This window comes from Hyperoodon ampullatus, assembly GCF_949752795.1.
Source record: "Hyperoodon ampullatus genome assembly, chromosome: 2".
Taxonomy (NCBI): Eukaryota; Metazoa; Chordata; class Mammalia; order Artiodactyla; family Ziphiidae; genus Hyperoodon; species Hyperoodon ampullatus.
This window is the reverse complement of record NC_136915.1, coordinates 29,727,254-29,737,643: the sequence shown is the minus strand read 5'-3', so window position 1 is coordinate 29,737,643 and position 10,390 is coordinate 29,727,254.

Sequence of the window (10,390 nt, the reverse complement as noted above, 5' to 3'; positions counted from 1 at the left end):
TGTCCCTTCACTGTCTTCTCAACTCTGGTGAATTGATCGCATTAACTAACCAAGTGGTTTGGGTTCAGTGCAGGTGAGGAGAGTTTACATAAATGGTGCCTGTTGTTATAGCCCTTGGATTGGCAGCCGTGGGTCCAAGGTGGGCATTATTGCCCCTCCCTTTGAGCTCTCTAAACAGTGGCCAAGGCTAGGTAGCCCTTGCTAGGCAATAGAGAACTAGGGAGGAGGGCTGGATATTTCTCCCTTTTGCTTTCCCATATCCTTTTTTGGCAGGGAGAGATGGAGAAGAGTATTAGGATTGACACTAAGGATAAGAAAATCAGTGCCTGAGAAATCTAGGGAGCAAAGGGTTTCTATTCTAGGCTCCAGAAAGAAAGCACTTTTTGGAGAAAGAAAAGTTGAGTCTTAAGCTCTGGGTCGCTTTTCCCCATATTAGTGTAGCTGTCAGAAGGCAAGCTAAGCCTTGGTAATAAGATTGAAGTGGAGAGTCGGGACCTGACCATGTGACCTGTGCCCAGAGCACTGAGCCTCCAGCTTCAGCTCCATTCTAGTGAAACTGAAGCCCAGGGCCTGTGCTGTGGCTCCTGCTAGGACTCAGCTTCACTAGCTTGGAAATTATCTGCTTGGAGGGATGAGAGCACGTGAGTCTGAGAGATGAGGGTACTCAGTGTCAATCCTTTCACCTCCTCTGTGTTCCACACGCTGGGGTAGGGACACATGGTATTTACTTGATTTAAACAATTCAGTCCACAGCTGCACAAACCATACTAGGGTCTCTTCCATAAAGCATCAGGTTATACTCACCAAAGCGCTGTAGAAACAAGGTACTCAGCTTCCTGTGCAAATTCTCAACTGCCTCTCTACAAACTTTACCCCACTTTGAGAATCTCTAATGGCTCAATGTGAGTGTTTTCAGGGTTTTATCTCCCAGAGATATATGTAATATCTCTTGGGACTTCCTGTCCCGAGGCTTGTACACCTCAGAATAGGAGAGAGTATTTCTGGGAGGAATATTGTCATGATACTCTCTGATTGTATCATCCCTGAGATGGCATTATATCTTCTACCTTTGTGTCCTACTCACTGCCTGGCACATGGTCTGGAATGTGGAATTGCCCAGTAAAGGGTGAATGAAAAATACCAAACATTTCATACCTCCATTTATATCTATAAAATGAGGATAGTCATTCATGCCTGTCTCAGAGTTGCTGTGAGGCTTGTTGGAAGATGTATGTGGATGCATTATGTCAAACACTACTCTGCAAGGATATGGATTTGCCAATATTACAACTGCATCATGTTTTGTGGACCACTTCTCAAAGGCCTGTTGTCTCATAAGCATTTCAAACTTGACATCTTTAAAAATGTGATGTTCCTTCTCTAAAAACGTGCTCTTCCTCCTGTGTTTCCCATTTCACTGAAAGGTACCTCCACGTACCCAGTCACTCAGGCTGGAAACCCAAAGGACATTCTCGATCCCTCCTTCCTTACTCCCATAATCAAGCAATCTCTAAATCTTGTTATTTCTACTTCCAGATTGCATCTTGAATCACCTCTATAGCCAATGCCCCAATCCAGGATTCCATAATTTCTTGCCAGGGTGTTGGCAGTAGCCTCCTGATCTCCCCACTCCCATTTTTGCTTCCTTTCCATCCAATCTGTGCACAGCAGCCAAAGGGCGATATTTGCATAATTAAAGCGGAGGATGCCACTCCCTCACTCAAAACCTTTTCTGTCTTCCAGTGCACTCAGGATTAAGTTCAAACTACAAGACCCTCCATGATATAGTTGTGCCTCCCAACCTCCTATCATCCACTGTTCTCCATTCACATTACATAATGCTTCAGAGCCTTCCCCCTTTTTTTCAAATGGACTTCTTTTTTTTTAAATTTTCTTTATTTTTTATTTATCTTTTGGCTACGTCAGGTGTTAGTTGCGGCATGTGGGATCTTTTGTTGGGGCATGTGGGCTTCTCTCTAGTTGCGGCACTCAGGCTTCTCTCTAGTTGTGGCATATGGGATCTTTCATTGCAGTGCTTGGGCTCTTCACTGCAGCACGCGGCCTTCTCTCTAGTTGTGGTGCGAGGACTCTAGAGTGCACGGGCTTAGTTGCCCCACAGCATGTGGGATCTTAGTTCTCCAACCAGGGCTTGAACCCGCATCCCCTGCATTGGAAGGTGGATTCTTAACCACTGGACCACCAGCGAAGTCCTCCCTTCATTTTATTTTATTTATTTATTTATTTTTGCGGTACACGGGCCTCTCACTGTTGTGGCCTCTCCCGTTGCGGAGCAAAGGCTCCAGATGTGCAGGCTCAGTGGCCATGGATCACGGGCCTAGCCGCTCCACGGCATGTGGGATCTTCCCGGACTGGGGCATGAACCCGTGTCCCCTGCATCGGCAGGCGGACTCTCAACCACTGCGCCACCAGGGAAGCCCTAGTCTGGTATTGATGGCTGGTGGGGTAGAGGTGGGGGTGAAGAGGCAGCTCCCAGCTCCAGGCTGGAGAATCACTGGGCCCAATCTAAGGGGTGGAAGGTGCAGGGGCAGGATTGGGAGTGAGTCCTGTAGGTTTTTCAGTCCCCATCTCTTTTTCTCAGAGGCTGAAGGAAGGAAAAAAGCTGACTGCCCACCCCTTTCTTTGTCTGGTCTAACTTATGTTATTTATCAAAAAGACAGGTTATTTGGAAAACCAGATGGACCCAGGCAAAAATCATCTGGGTTTTCCAAACGTGAAAAATTAGGTTCTGGGGGCCCAGGAGGAAAGGCATATGAGTGTGTGTGTGTGTGTGTGTGTGTGTGTGTGTGTGTGTGTGTGTGTGTGTGTGTGTGTGTGTGTATGGTTGGGAGGGGGTGAGGAGTATTGAAAGTATTTTATGTCTCTGTAGTCAGACCCGGAAATCCCTCCATAACATCCAAGCTTTCCCCCTCCCTCTTTTTCCTTCAAGTTCTTTATGATTACAATCTAAATGAGAAAACTAAAATCTGTATATTGGTGGCTGGGAGTGCTGAAAGGTTTAATTGGCCAAGAATGAGAACATGTCAGGGCTGTAGCAGAACAGCAGCCGACGGCTTTCTCTAGCTCTCCTGCCCTCGCCTCCTCCCACAGATCCGCTGGGTTAGTGACAGTGTCAGGGTACAGAGGTTTCTAGAGCAGAGACCTGGTCCACCTCTTGTCCCTTCAATGTTATCATCCCAAAATGATCACAGCAGTTATGGAAGTTAGACATTAGGGGAAGAACTTACCCTTTCATAACTTTGTGATGATATTATGGCCAAAGAACACTGGGGGTTAAGGGCTGTCTGTCCATTAAATATCCAGGGAAGGAGCTAGCTCTGTGGCTACAACCAGGAATTTTTTTTTTTTTTTTTTTTTGTGGTACGCGGGCCTCTCACTGTTGTGGCCTCTACCATTGTGGAGCACAGGCTCCGGACGTGCAGGCTCAGAGGCCATGGCTCACGGGCCCAGCCGCTCCGCGGCATGTGGGATCTTCCCAGACCAGGGCACGAACCCATGTCCCCTGCGTTGGCAGGCGGACTCCCAATCACTGTGCCACCAGGGAAGCCCTACAACCAGGAATTTTTAAAGCTTGTGGTTCTGTTACCTCTGGGCAGCAACATTATTAGGATGGAACTAAAGCAGGCGACTATGGAGGCATGGCTCTTGGCTACAATAGAGGAAATGTTCTGGCTGAAATCATAGAGAGCCCTCTCTCTACATACACACATGCACACTCACAGAACAGAGCCAAGACCCCTTCTGGCCTGAAGAATCTTTGGCAGCAGCAAGAGCACTTGTCCCATTTTGAGTGTCATTTGTCACTGAGCCCTGCCCGGCCCACTCACCCATTGTCACAGTGCCATCTGACTGTGATAGCCACTTAATAACTTGATCTCATCTGTATAATCTGAGTTAACTAGCTCCACAGTTGTGAGGATTAAATTTGAGAAATTTGTAAAGTGTCTGCCTCCAGGTCCAGCACATAGTAAATCTCAGTGAGTGCTTGTTGAATGAATGAATCCGTGAATTGGAGCATTAAGGCTCCCTTGACCATTTCCAAAGTCAATGTGTAACAGCTCGAATAACAGGCTTGTGGGCTGTCCTGTGGAGCCTGGAGCCTGAGGCATGATCTAACCGTATCTGTGGTATGTGGGGTAGACCCCGTGATGCACCACCCTATCCCCTTTAGTGAAGGCTTTGCTGGCCCCACTGCAGACAGCCTTCAGTGAGGGGACGGCCTCAGCTGCAGAGAACTCCTTACCCAAGGCTCACGCCCCATTCCAGCACAGCCCACATCCAGTGATGACAGGAGTGTAAAGGCCTGGCCACCTCAGCTCATTTTAGGACAATTCTAAAGGGCCCATTCTCGCTTCAGAGCTCCCTGGGGGGTTGGCTGAGGCTGTCATGGACCTGTATGGTAGTTCAGCTCCTTTCCCCTCACTTCCACAGACGTTGATCCTAAGGGCACTTCTTAGGAAGTATCCGGTGTCCTAAACTGTCTGAGTCTGCTTCCTGGGGAATCCAGCCTATGAGTGTGCTAGTCCTGGTGGCCAAGCCTTTAGGACAGGAAAGGACAGAGACTCCTTTGCAGTTTCCAGCATTTGTTTCCAGCGTTGGAGGTGTCCATGCTGCCTTCTTATGTCCACCAGAGGGCAGCAGCAGCATAGCAACCCGTCCTCCTGAGGCTCAGTGGGGTGGGCTTGGAGGTCTTTCCCCCAGCCCCCTCCAATTTCCCACCCCTAGTACTGAGTATTAGGCAGGATCACCCTCCTAAGGGAAGAAACCTTTGGGAAACTGTCTAGGCCTTAGTTTTGTCAGTCTCAACACGGCCCCCTCCCACTCCAGTCCCAAGGCCAATCTGTCTTCCTAATGTGGACCCCATCCCCCTCCTCAATGGGCAACCTCCTTGCCCAGGATCTCCCACCTCTCCACACTCACCATCCACAACAGATTTGTTTTCTGTGTGACAAGGTGATTATGAGCTTGGGGATAGGAGGCCCAGGGGCCAGTCTGAGGATGGTCACTTCAATCTGGTCCTCCCTGTTCTGCTAACATTATTGATTTTTTAGTTTTATTTATTATGATGATTTTTCTGTATGAACTGGCTCTGATGACATGAGGTATGGAGGTAAGAGGGCAAAAGCGAATTTATTCTTGTCACAATTTAGCTTCCTGAAACCACCCACCCGACATTTTTTTTGGGGGGGTCTGCTGGTTTTAGCATCTTTGCTTACCTGCCTTCATTCTGTTCCCTACTCCCCAAGTTTCTCCCGAAGATTCTTCCAGGAATTGGAGCCAGATGTGGCTAGAGAATGCCATTAACTTATCAGCAAGCCTTTATTGCATTCCTATTACTAGTCAGTTATTTCTAGGCTAAGCTCCCCAACTTCCTGCTTCTTTCTCAGCCCTTCCCGGGGGAGTCCTGAGACAGGCTAAGCTACGTGCCTTTTTTTTTTTTTCCTGCAAGAGTTTCTCTGGCTGTGAAATGGGTATGAGGAAAACCTGACTGAGGAAGCTTTCAGAGAGGGAGATTGACATTGAGTGGAGCCTATTCAAAGAGCACGCCTGCCCGACCTTCAGGCTACTAAAGGCCTCCCATGGTGTACTCTACTTCCTTATGGAGAACGGGAGGGGCAGGGTGGGACGGGGCACGGTGATTGTCTGATTGCCGTGGGAATCAGCTGAGGCCGAGGGCGATTTGTGGAGCCACGTTCCCCCAGTCTATTTTCTCTGTGTGTGCCAGAAGAATGAATAAATCATTGTTCAGGGGTGGGATGCAGCTGCCGGGCTCCTCCCCTCGGCACATGCCCCGACTCCAGCTCCTCCATTGAGGGCTGCTGGAGCAGAGCAGTTTATACACCCAGCTCCCCAAATCCTATTGAGGCCTCCCCCTCCGCACGAGCCACCGGCTTCAAGCCCATTCAGCGTGGCCCTTTGTGCTGGAGGTTAAGTGGTTACATGTGGGGGGCACCCAGAAAGGACCTGTCAGTCCCTGAAAGGCTGTGCTGATAGCGTGCCCTCCTACTGATGAATGGGTGGGTGGAGGAGAGGTGGGCGGCCCGAGGGTGGGGTGGAGGAGAGGGCAGGGGGATTATGGAGCCCATGGAGGCAGCTGCTAGGAAGGGGGTGGAACGGGCACTCCCTTCTCTCATTCTCCCTTCAGATCGGCTTCTCTACCTCACTCTGTTGTGGGCTCTGGGACCTTGGATTTGGCTTCTCTGGGCTCCTGGTGGAAGAGAGGCTATTTACCATTTGGGTGCATTGGGGAGAAAGAGTCTATACTACCTTTCAGGCTTCCAGCATCTCCAAGACACACCTCAGTTTCTCCTTTTCCCCTTCAGGGTCAGGAGGGAGGATGCAGGGGGGCTTGGGTAGAGAAATTCATCTCCTAGGTTCACGTGGAGCAGTACATTTGGAACTGCCCCACTGAGCTTTAAAAGCTTCCTGGGGGGCTTCCCTGGTGGCGCAGTGGTTGGGAGTCCGCCTGCCGATGCAGGGGACGCGGGTTCGTGCCCTGGTCCGGGAGGATCCCTCATGCCACGGAGCGGTTAGGCTCGTGAGCCATGGCCACTGGGCCTGCACGTCCGGAGCCTGTGCTCCGCAGCGGGAAAGGCCACAGCAGTGAGAGGCCCTCGTACCCACCCCACCCCCCCCAAAAAAAGAAGCTTCCTGGGAGGCCCCTCAGGAGCTGTTCAGGGTGGATGGTTCTGGAGAAGGGACACATCTTACCTAAGGTGATCACACATCAGCTTCTGGATAGATTAGAGTGACACTTTACCTTTAAGAAGTGGTAGAGAAATGGATGAACAAAACAACTAGGTCACCAGCTTCCTAGGCCTTCCTTTCCTGAGCTGAGCTAATTCTGGAGAATGGTTTTTTTCTGCCTTAAGGGCTCTCAGGTACTTCAAAGGTCCTCCAGGGCTCTGCCTGGCCTTAGGAGCCCAAGCAATAGTGTTCACAATTTTAATGTTATTTAACAATGTTCAAGGCATATTATCTTTATTTAATCTAAAAGGGTTAAAATGCTTTGATTTGTCCAAGTTCCCAAAGCTATGTGGGAAGTTGACAGATGATATGAGCTCAGGAAAAGAGAAGAAAGCAGGTCACAATGTAGCTTGTCCTCCAGGATTAGATGCCTGTGCTTTGTTTTGATGTGGAATCTTTGGAGGCTTCCTCAGTTATTTCCCTGCCGTTCACAGGATGAAGCCCAAGCTCCTTGGAATGCTGGTCAAGGCCTTTCACAACTGGGCCAACTTCATCCTCCAGCCTCACCTCCCATCTCCATTTCCTCCCAAGCTCCAGCCACACTGGCCTCCTCTGTGTTATCTGAACATGCACAGTGCATACAGTTTCTGCTGCTTTCTGCTTTCTCTTGGTGAGCTTCTATTCATCCTTCAAAACCTGGCTCAAATATCACCTCTGTGAAGCCTTTTCCTTCCCCTCTTTTGGGCTCATTACTTGTGCCTTCTAGCTCTGTTGTAGGACATATCGCATTGTACAGCCCACTCTTTTCTATTTCCCTTTCTAAACAGAGAGCTCTCTGAGGCCACCACCAATTCTGATTCTGCTCTTAATCCTCAGCACATTACCTGGCACAAAGTAGCCCTGTGTAACTGTGTCCTGAATGTGAATAAATGAATGGGAAGGGGCAAGGTCCTTGAGATTAAAACACCTTGATCCTAGCCATCTCTTTTTTCCCCGGGAGGACTGACATTGAGAAATTATCCACCTATAGAGGAACTCATGCCGGTCCTATTCCCTGAAGTAGAAATTCCTCTCCTCTCCCTTGTCTCCTTGCCTAACCTCCCAGGCCCCTAGGGCCTGGATCTGGCTACTCACTGCTAGCCAGTCTTGGCTCTGACATCTGTCTGCTCACCAAGATAGCGACTCACTGCCCACTGCTAGATCTTCATGATGGGCTGGCCTTCTGCAGAGCCCTGTTTGGGCTGGTACTGTCCATCTCTGGTGATTTCTGTGTCCCTGCAATCTATGTAGCTGGGTGGACACAGCCACAGACACCCCTTCACCTGGGGTGACTGATTCCCTGGCATCCTGACTGAAGAAACCTCTGGTGACTGAATAACAGACATCTGTATATCTGCTTTTCTGTGGTCACGGATGCCCCTGCCTTCCTGGGGGTTTTTGTTCTCCAGGCTCCCAGCTCTCTGAAAGTCATGGAGCTGCCAGGACCACTGTCTGAGCACTTACTGCATTAATTATACGTGCTAGAGTATCCCACCCAAGATTATCCTTGCCTAAGAAAAGAGAAGCTACATTCTGATGCCCTTGGAATTCACTTTACCTGTCAGGTATCATGTTATTTAGAAATAATCAGTTTTATAGAACAATGGAGTGACCAACTGATGACTCAGCTATGTCAGGTTATTGCACGCTGAGTATAATATAGGCTTTAGTTCAACAATCAATATATAATTCTTGTTTTTTTTGTAACCAGAACACATAGGAAGAGGTAGCGGTAGGTGTGGCATGCTATGTGATTGGACCTAATGACTTTCTCAGAGAGTTTGCTTCCTGTCTCTGACATTCTACATTCTGCCGTTCAGGAGGGTTTAGCATCTAGGGAGAAATGTTTCTAACCAGGGAATGCAGAGACGATTCCACTGCGTTTTGGGCTCCTCATAATACTAGAGGAATAGAAGAAAGGAGGTCACACTTGTACGCTGATAATGGCTATTAAGGGGAAACAGAGTTGCTACTACTTAATGAGCACTGAGAGGTGCGTCAGTGGGACCCAGGGGACCACCTTGTGCTCTTGTATTAATCAAGATTCTTTTGATTGCCAGTGAAAGAAATTCCATTCAAGTTAGGCTTGGCAAAATAAGGGCCTTGTTGCAAGGTATACCAAGGCCTCAGGAAACAGGGACAGGACCATCACCAGGACTTCTGTCTTTCTGTGTCTGTATGTCAGCACTACTTTCTCCTACTACAGACTGACTTCTATTTGGCAGGAAATGTGATTGTTACAGCCCTAGGCTCACATCTTCCCTGCTTTGTCTTCCTTTAATTTTATTTCAAAAAGTCCCAGAGAAGGACTCTGATGCCTAGAGTGGGAGTCCTATTCCTAGATTCATCAGGCTTCCATATGACCCACCTAATTAGAGCTGGGAGAGACAGGAGAGGTACGAGGAGGAGCTATTCAGGGCCCACCAAACAAACAATTAGATTTTGTTGTGATTTTATGACATAGGAAGACCTGTATCACTGCAGACCACCAAAGCTCAGAGACTTTACAAGTGAGGATTTGGGTCACCTCATAAGGAAAAAAACTCCAGCTGAAGGTAAGGGGAACTTGCAGTGGATAAGGGAAAAGGGAGACTAGTTAGGCCTAGTTAGGTCCAAAGCTTGAGTTACTTCTGCCTTTTCCTTTTTATTTCCTTTTCCCTCTTAAAATAGGAGTTGTCATAATCATGAAATGCTTTTTTTTTTCCTTCCATTTCCCTTATTTTGTATATAGGATTTGTTGGTGTGATTTAATTTGCCATTTAATTTCTAGGTTGCAGAATGGTAAATTGGAATTAAGTTGGAAATGGAAGAGGATGCCTCATTATGGAGATCAGACTCAAATTCTTCTTTTAAAACAAAGAAAGTGGGCTTCCCTGGTGGTGCAGTGGTTGAGAGTCCGCCTGCCAATGCAGGGGACACGGGTTCGTGCCCCAGGCCGGGAAGATCCCACATGCTGCGGAGCGGCTGGGCCCGTGAGCCATGGCCACTGAGCCTGCGCATCTGGAGTCTGTGTTCCGCAATGGGAGAGGCCGCAACAGTGAGAGGCCTGCGTACCGGAAAAAAAACAAACAAAAAAATCATGCATAACAAAAAAAGCAAAAGAAAGGGAGGTGGGAAAGACAAGGGTATTTTTTAATGTATTATGATTCAAAGATGAATCCATGTGAGTATTGTTTTGTTTGTTTTTAATTGGTGGCATGGAGTGGGTAGCAGGAGGAAGGTATAGCCAATTGCTTGGTTTACTCAGTAAAGCTGGGGGGTAGGAAGGGACCTCCTGGAAGCTCATGTGCCCTAAAGGCTAAACTTGTCCCAGACTTCTTTCTGGGGCTGCCTCTCCCTAACAGCAGCCAGTGCTTTTTGGTCTTACCATTAGAGTAAGCAATTACTCTGTTCAGTAAGTGACTTTAATAAGCACACAATGAACATATAACTTCAAATTGTGATAGATGCTTTCAAGAAAAGGATCAAAATGCCCTGGGATAATATAAAAGGGGGAACTAATCCGGCCTAGGAGGTCAGAGAAGGTTTATCTGAAAAGATATCTTAAATATGAGAGGGGGAAGAGAATTTTAGGCAGAGGGAACAGTGTGGCAGAAAGGAGCATGAGACCCAGTTCCAGAGACTGAAGGGCAAAGGCTGAAGCTGG